We start from the raw sequence: 16,201 nt of genomic DNA on the forward strand, positions 1-16,201 counted from the left end.
AGCAGTAACACCTTGAAATCAGCCCTTGCCTTAACAGGAAGCCAGTGTAGAGAGGCTAGCACTGGAGTAATATGATCACATTTTTTCGTTCTAGTCAAGATTCTAGCAGCCGTGTTTAGCACTAGTTGAAGTTTATTTAGTGCATTATCCGGGTAGCCGGAAAGTAGAGCATTGCAGTAGTCTAACCAAGAAGTGACAAAAGCATGTTACGTAGATGGAAAAAAGCTGTCCTTGAAATAGTCATGATATGTTCGTCAAAAGAGAGATCAGGGTCCAGAGTACAGCCGAGGTCCTTCACGGTTTTATTTGAGACGACTGTAGAACCATCTAGATTAATTGTCAGATTCAACAGAAGATCTCTTTGATTCTTGGGACCTAGAACAAGCATCTAGGTCCCAAAGTAGAACATTTGCAGCCATCCACTTCCTTATGTCTGAAACACAGGCTTCCAGTGAGGGCAATTTTGGGGCTTCACCATGTTTCATCGAAATGTACAGTTGTGTGTCATCCGCGTAGCAGTGAAAGTTAACATTATGTTTCCGAATGACATCACCAAGAGGTAAAATATATAGTGAAAACAATAGTGGTCCTAAAACAGGACCTTGAGGAACACCGAAATTTGATTTGTCAGAGGACAAACCATCCACAGAGACAAGCTGATATCTTTCCGACAGATAAGATCTAAATCAGGCCAGAACTTGACCGTGTAGACCAATTTGAGTTTCCAATCTCTCCAAAAGAATGTGGTGATCGATTTTATCAAAAGCATCACTAAGGAATATGGTTCAATATGCAGCTTAAAGTTTTAGAGGCCATGATTATTTTCATCATTGTGTCAAGAAATAAAGTACTAAAACACTTGAGTGTCTCCCTTGATCTTAGGTCCTGGCAGAGTTGTGCAGACTCAGCACAACTGAGCTTTGGAGGAATATGCAGATATAAAGAGGAGTCCGTAATTTGCTTTCTAATGATCTTTTCCTCAAAGAAGTTTATGAATTTATCACTGAGAAAGTGAAAGCCATCCTCTCTTGGGGAATGCTGCTTTTTAGTTAGCTTTGCGACAGCATAAAAAATATAGGTTTGTTCTTATTTTCCTCAATTAAGTTGGAAAAATAGGATGATCGAGCAGCAGTGAGGGCTCTTCGATATTACATGGTACTGTCTTTCCAAGCTAGTCAGAAGACTTCCAGTTTGGTGTGGCGCCAAATTTCTGGAAGCTTGCTTCAGAGCTCGGGTATTTTCTGTATACCAGGGAGCTAGTTTCTTATGACAAATGTTTTTTGTTTTTAGGGGTGCGACTGCATCTAGGGTATTGCGCAAGGTAACACCTAAGTTAGGTGTTTAACTGATTTTTGTACTCTGACGTCCTTGGGTAGGCGGAGGGAGTCTGGAAGGGCATCTAGGAATCTTTGGGTTGTCCGAGAATTTATAGCACGACTTTTGATGATCCTTGGTTGGGGTCTGAGCATCTCTCCTCCTTGTTGATGTGTCAATTGTAGTTCATACTAGATCCTTGAGTCAGAGGGAATGTAGTATTAGCAGCAGAAGCAGAGAAAAACAGCCAAAGATTAAATCCACCCTGCTCAACTCAAACAGATAGGAGGAGTCAGCCCTGAGGACCCACCTCTATCCAAACAGATAGGAGGAGTCAGCCCTGAAGACCCACCTCTCTATCCTAACAGATCGGAGGAGTCAGCCCTGAGGACCCACCTCTCTATCCAAACAGATCGGAGGAGTCAGCCCTGAGGACCACCTCTCTATCCTAACAGATAGGAGGAGTCAGCCCTGAGGACCACCTCTCTATCCTAACAGATAGGAGGAGTCAGCCCTGAGGACCCACCTCTCTATTCTAACAGATAGGAGGAGTCAGCCCTGAGGACCCACCTCTCTATCCTAACAGATAGGAGGAGTCAGCCCTGAGGACCCACCTCTCTATCCTAACAGATAGGAGGAGTCAGCCCTGAGGACCCACCTCTCTATCCTAACAGATAGGAGGAGTCAGCCCTGAGGACCCACATCTCTATCCTAACAGATAGGAGGAGTCAGCCATAAGGAACCAACTCTCTATCCTAATAGATCGGAGGTGTCAGCCCTGAGGACCCACCTCTCTATCCAAACAAGGTTGAGCTCAGCACAAAGGGAAGAGGAGAGGAGAGAGAGCACCTCTCTGCATACTAAGGTTTACGAGGAGGAGTCCATCCCTCTCTTTCCCTCTGGTCTCTCTGGTCTCTCTCTCCCTCTCTCTCTCCACCTCTCTTCATCTCTCTCCTGCGGTAGCGGCCTGTTGGTTGTCTGCTCCTGCTTTGTTTAACATTTGTCTGTCAGGCCCATGTATTATTCATCTGGACAGGTTAGCAGCAGGATTATTCCTACCACAGCCTGTTTTCCCTCTGTCCACAGTGATGCAGCATCGATGGCTTAATGATGGGACAGGAAGGGCTCTGGGAGATGGCTATGCATCTGGTACAGGGTGACACCTGCCAGGGAGGAGAGGCTCTAATGGGAGCAGAGCAGCTGGACCAGAGAGCAGACAGACCAGAGGAGAGGGGAGAGGAGGAGATGGGAGGGGAGAGGAGAGGGGCAGGCAGCAGGTCAATAAAGCATCCACTTTACTGGCCTAAAGCTCACTCTCTCTGTCTCTTTCTCTGGCCAGTCGTCACTACTTCAGAGGTGGAGGGGAAACGGCTCTTTGTTTTACTTTAATCACCATCCTAAATCTTACTGCTGGTGATTAAATGGATCCTTTGGGATATCTCTCCTCTCTCTATCTCCTGCCTCATTTCGGTAGTGAAGTGCTTATGTTCTTAGCTCCAACAGTACAGTAATACAAAACAATACAAATCAATACATGCAAATCCAGAACGAGCAATGTCAGAGTCCGGAATATAAATATACACTTTGTATGTGATGGTGTGTATAGACTTTATTTAACCAGGTAAACTAGTTAACCAGGTAAGCTAGTTTCTCATTTACAACTGCGACCTGGCCAAGACAAAGCTAAGCAGTGCGATACAAAAAAACAACACAGAGTTACACATGGAATAAACAAGTGTACAGTCAATAACACAATAGAAAAAAAGAAAGTATATATACAGTGTGTGGAAATGGCATGAGGCGGTATGGCAATAAATAGGCAATAGTAGCAAAGCAATTGCAATTTAGCAGATTAACACTGGAGTGATATATGAGCAGATGATGATGAGCAGATGATGGTGTGTAAGTAGTGATACATGTGTGCAAAAGAGCAGCAAAGTAAATAAAAACAATATGGGGATGAGGTAAGTAGATTGGGTGTGCTATTTACAGATGGACTATGTACAGCTGCAGCGATCGGTTAGCTGCTCAGATAGCTGATATTTAAAGTTAGTGAGGGAAATGTAAGTCTCCAGATACAGCGATTTTTGCAATTCGTTCCAGTCACTAGCAGCAGAGAAATGGAAGGATAGGTGGCCAAAGGAGGTGTTGGCTTTGGGGATGACTAGTGAGAATCACCTTCTGGAGCGCGTGCTACAGGTGGGTGTTGTTATCGTGACCGGTGAGCTGAGATAAGGCAGAGCTTTACCTAGCATAGACTTATAGATGACCTGGAGCCAGTGGATCTGGCGACGAATATGTAGCGAGGGGCAGCCGACTAGAGCATACAGATCGCAGTGGTGGGTGGTATAAGGTGCTTCTGTAACAAAACAGATGGCACTGTGATAGACTGCATCCAATTTGCTGAGTAGAGTATTGGAAGCTATTTTGTAGATGACATCGCCGAAGTCGAGGATTGGTAGGATAGTCAGTTTTACTAGGGTAAGTTTGGCGACGTGAGTGAAGGAGGCTTTGTTGCGAAATAGAAAGCCGATTCTAGATTTGATTTTGGATTGGAGATGTTTGATATGAGTCTGGAAGGAGAGTTTACAGTCTAGCCAGACACCTAGGTATTTATAGTTGTCCATGTATTCTAGGTCAGAACCGTCCAGAGTAGTGATGCTAGTCGGGCAGGCGAGTGGGGGCAGCGAACGGTTGAAAAGCATGCATTTGGTTTTGCTAGCGTTTAAGAGCAGTTGGAGGCCACAGAAGGAGTGTTGTATGGCATTGAAGCTCGTTTGGAGGTTAGTTAACACAGTGTTCAAAGAAGGGCCAGATGTATACAGAATGGTGTCGTCTGCGAAGAGGTGGATCAGGGAATCACCCTCAGAAAGAGCGACATCGTTGATATATACAGAGAAAAGGGTCGGCCCGAGAATTGAACCCTGTGGTAACCCCATAGAGACTGCCAGAGTTCCGGACAACAGGCCCTCCGATTTTACACACTGAACTCTGTCTGCGAAGTAGTTGGTGAACCAGGTGAGGCAGTCATTTGAGAAACCAAGGCTATTGAGTCTGCCGATAAGAAAACGGTGATTGACAGAGTTGAAAGCCTTGGCCAGGTCAATGAAGACGGCTGCACAGTACTGTCTTTTATCGTTGGTGGTTATGATATTGTTTAGTACCTTGAGCGTGGCTGAGGTGTACCCGTGACCAGCTCGGAAACCGGATTGCACAGCGGAGAAGGTACGGTGGGATTTGAAATGGTCAGTGATCTGTTTATTAACTTGGCTTTCAAAGACTTTAGAAAGGAAGGGCAAGATGGATATAGGTCTGTAACAGTTTGGGTCTAGAGTGTCACCCCCTTTGAAGAGGGGGATGACCGCGGCAGCTTTCCAATCTTTAGGGATCTCGGACGAAACGAAAGAGAGGTTGAACAGACTGGTAATAGGGGTTGCAACAATGGAAGCGGATAATTTTAGAATGAGAGGGTCCAGATTGTCTAGCCCAGCTGATTTGTACGGCTCCAGGTTTAGCAGCTCTTTCAGAAGATCTGCGATCTAGATTTGGGTGAAGGAGAAGCTGGGGAGACTCGGACAAGTAGCTGCGAGGGGCGCGGAGCTGTTGGCTGGGTTTGGGGTAGCCAGGAGGAAAGCATGGCCAGCCGTAGAGAAATGCTTATTGAAATTTTAGATTATCTTGGATTTATCGGTGGTGACCGTGTCGCCTAGCCTCAGTGCAGTGGGCAGCTGGGAGGAGGTGCTCTTGTTCTCCATGGACTACAGGATGCACATTTCTGTTTGAAAAATCTAGCCGTTGCTTTCCTGACTGACTCTGTGTATTGGTTCATGACTTCCCTGAACAGTTGCATATCGCTGGGTCTATTCAATGCTATTGCAGTCCGCCGCATTATGTTTTTGTGCTGGTCAAGGGCAGACAAGTCTGGAGTGAACCAAGGACTATATATATTCCTAGTTCTACATTTTTTGAATGGGGCATGATTATTTAAGATGGTGAGGAAGGCAATTTTAAAGAATAACCAGGCATCCTCTACTGACTGGATGAGGTCAATGTCATGCCAGGATATCCCAGCCAGGTCGATTAAAAAGGCCTGATCGCAAAAGTGTTTTACAGTGATGAGGGGTGGTCGTTTGACCGTGGACCCATAGTGGATGCAGGCAATGAGGCAGTGATCTCTGAGATCCTGATTGAAAACAGCAGAGGTGTATTTGGAGGGAAAGTTGGCCAGGATAATATCTAGGTGCCCATGTTTACGGATTTAGGGTTGTACCTGGTGGTTTCCTTGATAATTTGTGTGAGATTAAGGGCATCTAGTTTAGATTGTAGTACTGCTGGGGTGTTAAGCATATCCCAGTTTAGGTCACCTAACAGAACGAACTCTGAAGATAGATGGGGGGCAATCAATTCACATATGGTGCCCAGGGCACAGCTGGGAGCTGAGGGGGGTCTGTAACAGGCGGAAACAGTGAGAGACTTATTTCTGAAGAGATACACTTTTTAAATGAGAAGCTCAAACTGTTTGGGCATAGACCTGGAAAGTATGACAGAACTTTGCAAGCTATCTCTGCAGTAGATTGCGCTCCTCCCCCTTTGGCAGTTCTATCTTGATGGAAAATGTTGTAGTTGGGTATGGAAATCTCAGAATTTTTGGTGGCTTTCCTAAGCCAGGATTCAGACACGGCAAGGACATTAGGGTTGGCGGAGTGTGCTAAAGCAGTGAGTAAAACAAATTTAGGGAGGAGGCTTCTGATGTTAACATGCATGAAAGCAAGGCTTTTTCGATTACAGAAGTCAACAAATGAGAGTGCATGGGGACACGCAGGGCCTGGGTTAGCCTCCACATCACCCGAGGAACAGAGGAGTAGGATGAGGGTACAGCTAAAGGCTAGCAAAACTGGTCGTCTTGTGCGTTGTGGACAAAGAATAAAAGGAGCAGATTTCTGGGCGTGGTAGAATAGATTCTGGGCATAATGTGCAGACAGGGGTATGGTGGGGTGCGGGTACAGTGTAGGTAAGCCCAGGCACTGAGTGATGATAAGAGAGGTTGCATCTCTGGACATGCTGGTTAAACTGGGTGAGGTCACCGCATGTGCGGGAGGTGGGACAAAGGAGGTATCTGAGGCATGTTGAGTGGGACTAGGGGCTCCGCAGTAAACTTAAACAATGATAATTATCATAAACAACAGTATACAAGGCATATTGACTTTTGAGAGAGACATAAAGCGAGGCATAAAGCAATCACAGGTGTTGATTGGGAGAGCTAGCTAAGTCAACAACGGGTAAGACAACAACAGCTAATCAGCTAAGTCAACAACAACAGGTAAAATGGCGATGAATGGGCAGAGAGCGTCGGTTAACTACACACAGGGTCTGGGTTCGGGGCTAGGGTCGACAGATAAACAAAGGTAAACAAAGTACCGTGATAAATTAACAGTCCAGAAAAGTGATCATAGGGTCCAATAGATAGCAATAGATGAAACAGGGAAGTCACTAGGTAGTCTTTACTACGCTAGCAAGCGGGAGACACAGTGTTTAAAGTTAGCAGTCCGGGGTAAGTAGAAGCGTCTGCTCCATTGTCCTGCAAAGGCTGGTTGAAGGCACAGCTGATGGAATTACGTCTGCGGACCAGTCGTGGTGGTACGTCGGGGCGCTGTGTCGACGAAGGGACAGGGCCAGATGGCGAAAGAGGTATTGTAGTTGTGGTAAATATTTTTTATTTTTTATTTCACCTTTATTTAACCAGGCAAGTCAGTTAAGAACACATTCTTATTTTCAATGACGGCCTGGGAACAGTGGGTTAACTGCCTGTTCAGGGGCAGAACGACAGATTTGTACCTTTTCAGCTCGGGGGTTTGAACTCGCAACCTTCCGGTTACTAGTCCAACGCTCTAACCACTAGGCTACGCTGCCGCCCCAATATGAACAGTATATGAATAGAAAAGGTGTGTACAACAGTAGTTATATAGGATGAGCCTTTTCTAAAATACAGCCGAAACATAACAACGGGTAAAAGCCCAACAGGATGCTCTCAATGGTGCATCTGTAGAAATTTGTGAGGGTTGTTGCCTATCTTCACCACCTGCGGTCGGCCCATCATTACGTCCAGGACCCAGGACCCAGTATGGTGATGAACGCTGAGCTGTAGTCGATGAACAGCATCCTTACATAGGTATTCCACTTGTCCAGTTGGGATAGGACAGTGTGTAGTGCGATTGCGATTGCGTCATCCGTGGATCTGTTGGGGCGGTATGCAAATTGTAGTGGGTCTAGGGCAAACTTTTTATAGTCCCGTACCCCTTCAAACATTCAACCTCCAGCTGCGTACCCCCTCTAGCACCAGGGTCAGCGCACTCTCAAATGTTGTTTTATGCCAGCATGGTAAGCCTGCCACACACACACTATACGATACAATTACTAAACATAAGAATGAGTGTGCATTTTTGTCACAACCCGGCTCGTGGGAAGTGACAAAGATCTCTTATAGGATCAGGGAACAAATAATAATATAATAATAATCAATCATTTGCTCTTTATTTAGCCGTCTTACATATAAAACTTCATTTGTTCATCAAATTGTGAATAACTCACCACAGGTTAATGAGAAGGGTGTGCTGGAAAGGATGCACATAACTCTGCAATGTTGGGTTGTATTGGAGAGTCTCAGTCTTAAATCATTTTCCATACACAGTCTGTGCCTGTATTTAGTTTTCATGCTAGCGAGGGCCGAGAATCCACTCTCACATAGGTATGTGGTTGCAAAGGGCATCAGTGTCTTAACAGCTCGATTTGCCAAGGCAGGAAACTCTGAGCGTAGCCCAATCCAGAAATCTGGCAGTGACTTCTGATTAAATTCAATTTTCACAGAACCGCATGTTGCAATTTAGATGAGGCTCTCTTGTTCAGATATTGGTAAGTGGACTGGAGGCAGGGCATGAAAGGGATAACGAATCCAGTTGTTTGTGTCATCCGTTTCGGGAAAGTACCTGTGTAATTGCGTACCCAGCTCACTCAGGTGCTTCTCTATATCACATTTGACATTGTCTGTAAGCTTGAGTTCATTTGCACACAAAAAATCATACAATGGATGGTGTCCTTGTTAATTCAGACATAGAAATCTCCAACTTCTTAATCATAGCCTCAATTTTGTCCCGCACATTGAATATAGTTGTGGAGAGTCCCTGTAATCCTAGATTCAGATCATTCAGGAGAGAAAAACATCACCCAGATAGGCCAGTCGTGTGAGAAACATCACCCAGATAGACCAGTCGTGTGAGAAACATCACCCAGATAGGCCAGTCGTGTGAGAAACATCACCCAGACAGGCCAGTCGTGTGAGAAACATCACCCAGATAGGCCAGTCGTGTGAGAAAAATCACCCAGACAGGCCAGTCGTGTGAGAAACATCACCCAGATAGGCCAGTCGTGTGAGAAACATCACCCAGACAGGCCAGTCGTGTGAGAAACATCACCCAGATAGGCCAGTCGTTTGAGAAACATCACCCAGACAGGCCAGTCGTGTGAGAAACATCACCCAGACAGGCCAGACGTGTGAGAAACATCACCCAGATAGGCCAGTTGTGTGAGAAACTCGTCATCATGGAAGCGGTCAGACAAGTGAAAATGATGGTCAGTAAAGAAAACTTTAAGCTCGTCTCTTAATTCCAAGAAATTTGTCAATACTTTGCCCCTTGATAACCAGCTCACTTCTGTATGTTGTTAACGCATTACATTGTCGCTGCCCATATCATTGCATAGTGCAGAAGTGGCCTTGCTTTAACAAAGTTAAGCATTTTCACTGTAGTGTCCAAAACGTCCTTCAAGCTGTCAGGCATTCCCTTGGTAGGAAGAGCCTCTCGGTGGATGCTGAAGTGTACCCAAGTGGCATCGGGAGCAACTGCTTGCACGCCCGTTACCACTCCACCATGTCTCCCTGTCATGGCTTTAGCGCCATCAGTACAGATACCAACACATCTTGACCACCAAAGGTCATTTGATGTCACAAAGCTGTCCAGTACTTTAAAATATCCTCTCCTGTTGTCCTGGTTTCCAGTGGTTTGCAGAAGAGGATGTCTTCCTTTATTGACCTGCCATAAACGTAACAGACATATACCAGGAGCTGCGCCAGGCCCGCCACCTCTGTTGACTCATCCAGCTGTAACGCATAGAATTCACTTGTATGCGAAGCAGTAATTGTTTAAAAACATCTCCTTCCATATCACTGATGTGTCGTGAAACTGTTGTTTGATGAAGAATTGTCTGTATAGTATTTTTGGGCATTTCCCCCAGCATTGTTCCAGCCATATCCGCGGCAGCAGGAATAATTAAGTCCTCCAAAATAGTATGCGTTTTGCATGTCCTAGCCACTCGGTAGCTCACCATATAAGACACTTCTAGCCCTTCTTATTAATGGTATCTGTTGCTTTTATACATGTCATACTACTCGAAAGTTGTCTTAATTCTCTCTCAAAAAACTCCCGTGGCTTATTTTTCAAACTGACATGTTTTGTTTCTAAATGTCTGTGCAAGAGTGAAGGTTTCATCGAGTTGTGAGATAGTTTTGTACTACTCCCAATAGTGAACCGCAAATCAATGTAGTTCTCATCATGTTTGCGCCTCTTCGATGGTCCAACGTCCCTGTCTGTTGTTCGGACATTTCCTGGGTAAGGGGGCAGAAGCCCTTCGGGTGCATCAGATTCACAACTGTCAGTGTCCATGATAGCTGGGCGAACAACAAATGTAGAATTACTGATGCTAGCATTGGATGTGCTCGTGGAAGCAGAACAACTTGTTGTTGACAGGTGCAGGTGTAGTACTGCTGGTAGTAGCAGTACTAATGTCCTTGTAATGTCCTTGTAATGTCCTTAAAGCAAGTCAAAATGAGGCTCAGTAGTGTGTGTGGCCTCCACGTGCCTGTATGACCTCCCTACAACGCCTGGGCATGCTCCTGATGAGGTGACGGATGGTCTCCTGAGGGATCTCCTCCCAGACCTGGACTAAAGCATCCGCCAACTCCTGGACAGTCTGTGGTGCAATGTGGTGTTGGTGGATGGAGCGAGACATGATGTCCCAGATGTGCTCAATTGGATTCAGGTCTGGGGAACGGGCGGGCCAGTCCATAGCATCAATGCCTTCCTCTTGCAGGAACTGCTGACACACTCCAGCCACATGAGGTCTAGCATTGTCTTGCATTAGTAGGAACCCAGGGCCAACCACACCAGCATATGGTCTCACAAGGGGTCTGAGGATCTCATCTCAGGAACCTAATGGCAGTCAGGCTACCTCTGGCGAGCACATGGAGGGCTGTGCGGCCCCCCAAAGAAATGCCACCCCACACCATGACTGACCCACCGCCAAACCGGTCATGCTGGAGGATGTTGCAGGCAGCAGAACGTTCTCCACAGCGTCTCCAGACTGTCACTCTGTCACATGTGCTCAGTATGAACCTGCTTTCATCTGTGAAGAGCACAGGGCGCCAGTGGCAAATTTGCCAATCTTGGTGTTCTCTGGAAAATGCCAAACGTCCTGCACGGTGTTGGGCTGTAAGCACAATCCCCACCTGTGGACGTCGGGCCCTCATACCACCCTCATGGAGTCTGTTTCTGACCGTTTGAGCAGACACATGCACATTTGTTTCCTGCTGGAGGTCATTTTGCAGGGCTCTGGCAGTGCTCCTCCTGCCTCTCCTTGCACAAAGGCGAAGGTAGCGGTCCTGCTGCTGGGTTGTTGCCCTCCTACGGCCTCCTCCATGACTCCTGATGTACTGGCCTGTTTCCTGGTAGCGCCTCCATGCTCTGGACACTATGCTGACAGACACAGCAAACCTTCTTGCCACAGCTCGCATTGATGAGCCATCCTGGATGAGCTGCACTACCTGAGCCACTTGTGTGGGTTGTAGACTCCGTCTCATGCTACCACTAGAGTGAAAGCACCGCCAGCATTCAAAAGTGACCAAAACATCAGCTAGGAAGCATAAGAACTAAGAAGTGGTCTGTGGTCACCACTTGCAGAACCACTCCTTTATTGGGGGTGTCTTGCTAATTGCCTATAATTTCCACTTGTTGTCTATTCCATCTGCACAATAGCATGTGAAATTTATTGTCAATCAGTGTTGCTTCTTAAGTGGACAGTTTGATTTCACAGAAGTGTGATAGACTTGGAGTTACATTGTGTTGTTTAAGTGTTCCCTTAATTTTTTTGAGCAGTGACTAAATGGACTGTTTGAAATTATTTAAAAAAAATGTGAAACACATTTTTATTTGGCGTACCCCCGACGGCATTGGGCGTACCCCTGGGCCTGAATGCCTTCTGGGCCTGCAGCCTTGCGAGGGTTAACACGCTTGAATGTCTTATTCATGTCGGAGAACGAGAGCCCACATTCCTCGTCGTGTTGGTGGTACTGTGCTTTCCTCGAAGCGGGCAAAGAACGTGTTTAGCTTGTCTAGGAGCATGGCGTCGGTCTTGTGGCTGGTTATAATCCGTTATTGTCTTGAGTCCGTGCCACGTACATCTCATGTGTGATTGCCTTACGGAATGCATAGCTGGACTCTGTACTCGTTCATGTTTCCAGTCACCTTGGCGTGGTTAAATGCGATGGTTCACGCTTTCAGTTTTGTGTGGATGCTGCCATCTATCCAAAGGCTTTTGGTTTGGATAAGCTCTAATCGTAACAGTGGGAAAAACATCCTCTATACACCGAGTCAGTGTATACGTCAATGTAATTCTTAGAGGCAACCCGGAACATCTCCCAATCCGCTTGATAAAAACAATCTTGAAACATAGTTTCCAATTGGTCAGACCAACGTCAAAAAGTCCTTATTTACATTTTTTGTCATTTAGCAGACACTCTTATCCACAGTGACTTACAGTAGTGAGTGCATACATTTTCATACTTTATTTGTACTGGTCCCCCATGGGAATCGAACCCACAACCCTGGCATTGCAAGTGCCATTCTCTACCGACTGTGCCAAGGATATCACACATCAATCGAGGTAGTGCCAATACAAATATTTTTTTTACGTCACTCTTCATCGATGCCACCAAATACCCAGCATTCCACAGAGCATTTTCAACAACCTGCTTGAAGGTCTGCTTCCTCCAAAGGCTGAACTGCATCTCATGTTGACCCAAAAAGTGTGCCTTGTTGCTGGGTTGCCAACTCGGAGCAGTACAGCCCTCCTGGATAAACGTATCTGCAGATATAGCCCTGGTGTACTCTCTTTTAGAACTGTCTCCTGAAATGGCAAGCATCCTTACTGTAAAAAACGGAATCAAATTAAATGAAATCAAATTGTATTCATCATATGTACAAAATACTGTGGGGTGTAAACAGTACAATGAAATGCTTACTTGCAAGCTACATCTCAATATAGCCCTTATGTCATACAGCATGTCTTGGGAGTATGATATTTGTCCGTTTGTAACTTTCTCACTCATCATTATTCACAATTCATAAGGACTATCCGTAATCCTGGTAGCATCCACATTAATGTAGAAGTGTTTAGAAACCTATTCTATTCTCATATACAATAAGTGACTCCAAAATGACACAACACATTATTTACCATTCCTTTTTATTGGGCTAAAAGAATCTGAAACACAACCAAATGCATCAGTTTGCAGGGTCACAAGCCTGATGTAATCATTGAGTGCTAGGGATATGGGACCAAATACTAAACTTTTGACAAACTTTACGTTTGGTTCATCTTAAATGGGGGGACTATGTACAAAAAGTGCTGTAATAAAAAGTCCTGGCGTACAGAGCCAAAACAACAAAACATTTCACTATCCAATACTTTTGGAGCTCACTGTATATTTAGTTTGTATTCCAACTCTTTGCTTCCTGGAATCCTTACTGTTCATTAAGACAAGGCTTCCTTTTGGCAGTTTTCTGAAACTCGGCTCCATGTCTGCTGTGAAAATAAATGGGAAAGTTTGTATTTAATTGGCATAAATGATATACATTTTAATCACAGTGAGCAGACGGGATTAATAGATGGAACAATAAAATGAAGTATATAAACTCTAGCTACTTATGTTGCCATCTCTAGCTGCTTGCTTAAGCACATTTCTACCACAAACAGACATACCAGCATAAGCAAGTGCTTTGGATATCGATTGTGCCTTTTAATTCATAATTAACAGGATGACCCTAGCCTATTTGATATCAAGACAATGCTTGCCCTATAGCTATGCCTGGTCCAATTAGCTAAATTAATTAAAAGAGAAAAGGATAGGTTTGCTGATGCTGATGCTGAGTTGAGTGACAAAACACAACTACTAGCTATAAAATCACACTTTGTTTATGTAGGCAGCTACGGTAATAAGAAAATAATAACTCCAGTTTAGTATGGAAATAGTGGGGATATCAGACTATTTTGATGGTCAGAGTCATCGGACGTTAAGCTAGCTATGTTACTTCGATAACCTGTGTCAGTGTGTCAGTGTCAAAACACCTGTTTACCAATGTGTTAGATAGCATTACTCTAGCTATACTGTAAATCTTGTTAACCGTGCTAACATATTACTGTACTGTAGCCTAATACACTGATCTTTACATGCTAGGTATTCTAATCGACGATGATGACACATGAAAACAGCAGATAACCAAACATTGTAGCTAATGTTACTTCAGAAAAGAAAGATAAATTGCCTCTTCTAGCGTTTAAAGGTCCTGCCATAGCTCATAGCTAACTTTACTTCAGAAAAGAAAGATAACTAGCGCACAAAATTCCCTGAGAGGAAATATATTTGTCCACGGTCCTCTTCTAGCGTTTAAAGGTCCTGCCATAGCTCATAGCTAACTTTACTTCAGAAAAGAAAGATAACTAGCGCACAAAATTACCTGAGAGGAAATATATTTTTCCACAGTCGTCTTCTAGCGTTTAAAGGTCCCGCCATAGCTCTATCCTCATTGGTCAATTCTTGGTTAATTCTTGGTTGCACTGGCGTCTCGGATTGGTTGGCGAGTACAATTCTTGAATGCAGACGACGATATGATTGGTTGTCGCAACCAGAAATGTCCTCGACTCACCGTTGTCAGGGGTAGCTACACGGGACCTGTTTAAGGTTTTGCCTCTAGGAAGGGAGGAGCAGAGTGGAGACATGATCTGATTTGCCAAAGGGAGAGCGGCCTCAGGATATGCATAGTTCCTTGAGAGCCGTCGTTGTGTCAGCTTGAGGGGGAATATCAGAGGCCGTGATGATGACCGAAGATAATTCTCTTGGGAGGTAATGCGGTCGGCATTTGATAGCAAGGTATAACAGATATGGAGAACAAAAGGACTTGAGTTCTTGTACGTTACCACAATCACACCATGACTAGTTTATCATGAAACATACACCTCTACCTTTCTATTTCTAGTTCTTTCTTCCTGTCTGCACGATGTACAGAGAACACCGCCGGGTGTATGGACGGGGACAGTATATCTGGAGAGAGACATGATTCCGTGAAACAGATTATGTTACCAATTTTTCAGGTCAGATGAGCTGTATCACAGTGGACTGTTTCTCTCCTGTAAGTATCACCCAGGGTTGTGTACTGTACTGGATGGGTTCTGTATGATAATCATTGGTCTGAGTGGAGACATTATTATTTTTTCTGCTTGTTCGCAGATAATAAAATGTGCAGGGTGGTTTTGTTACAGAGAGTAACAAGGCTGTTGAGTCCGTGTGTTACCAGACCAGAGCTGCACTTTCCCCAGTATCCTTGTGCTGTGAAAGATTCATGTCCTACCTGGTTTAATGTGGCGTCACTAATGCAGCGTGATGCCAGATGGCATTTCACTGTGCTTGGTGGCAGTACTACAAAGGGGCCTGTTGTATTTAATGGCAGACAGCACTCATGACAGTTCACATTAGTCGTAGTGCATATTGAAAGTTTTAAACCAGCCTGCTTCTCTGTTAAGCTTTATATGAAATATCATCAGCAAATTGTAGCAGAAAATTAGGTCACAGCCGTGGAAAGGAATCACCATGGCTGTCCAGACAGGAAGAAAGGCTGCACTGAAAGCTCTTCAATACACAAGAAGAGTTTAATGCTAAAGTACCATGTACAACACAGAAACTGTCCTTCATTTTTGATAACGATGATATCATGAGAAACAAAGGTATTTGTTTTTAAAGAAATGTTCAATGGTTCCTACAGTATATGCAAGCTATTTATGCCGTTTAACAAGATGCAAATTGTTAAAAATGACCAACTGTCATTAGATTGGTTGCCCTACTATCATTAGTGTAGGTTTTGAAGGTCAAATACATACAAAAGGCAGTAGTGAGAAAAATATAAAGTGAAGAAAACCTATTCACTGCAATGTATGCTTTTTCCAAAGGATTTAAAACTAATTGAAACTTTTCCCCAGACCTGCTCATTACTGCTCACCCCTTCCCTCAGTTATTTACAATGCATTCGTACAACATTTTGTACAATGCTAATTGATGTTCACCACTTAACAATCTGCTAACGAGATGTTTTTCTGGAGCTGAAATTAAGACTGGCAACAATGTTTTGAATGGGTTCAGTGAATGGGTAGTGCTCTGTGTGAAGAATTGAACATGAATCTAATTATTTATTAGTAGAATTAAGTATTTCTCAGTTACTATGGGAACATAATACATAATTTAGAGTAAAATACTGAATTTGGAAGAATGTATGAACATTCTTGTACACATTTTGGGGTTTTGGGCGAAGAGAAACATGGTTCACAATTCATTGTCGTATTGAAAACAAGCTAGAGCAATTAGTGTGTGTATGTGTGTGTGGCGCTCAATGCTCTTCCAGGCATGTTAATTGTCTCTCTTTTTGCAAAAAAAAAAAATTCTCAGGAAACAATATGCACAATTATCTAATCACACACCCCTAGAGAGCAGAAACAATGACATCACACAGCT

Source organism: Oncorhynchus nerka, linkage group LG11, assembly GCF_034236695.1.
Source record: "Oncorhynchus nerka isolate Pitt River linkage group LG11, Oner_Uvic_2.0, whole genome shotgun sequence".
Taxonomy (NCBI): Eukaryota; Metazoa; Chordata; class Actinopteri; order Salmoniformes; family Salmonidae; genus Oncorhynchus; species Oncorhynchus nerka.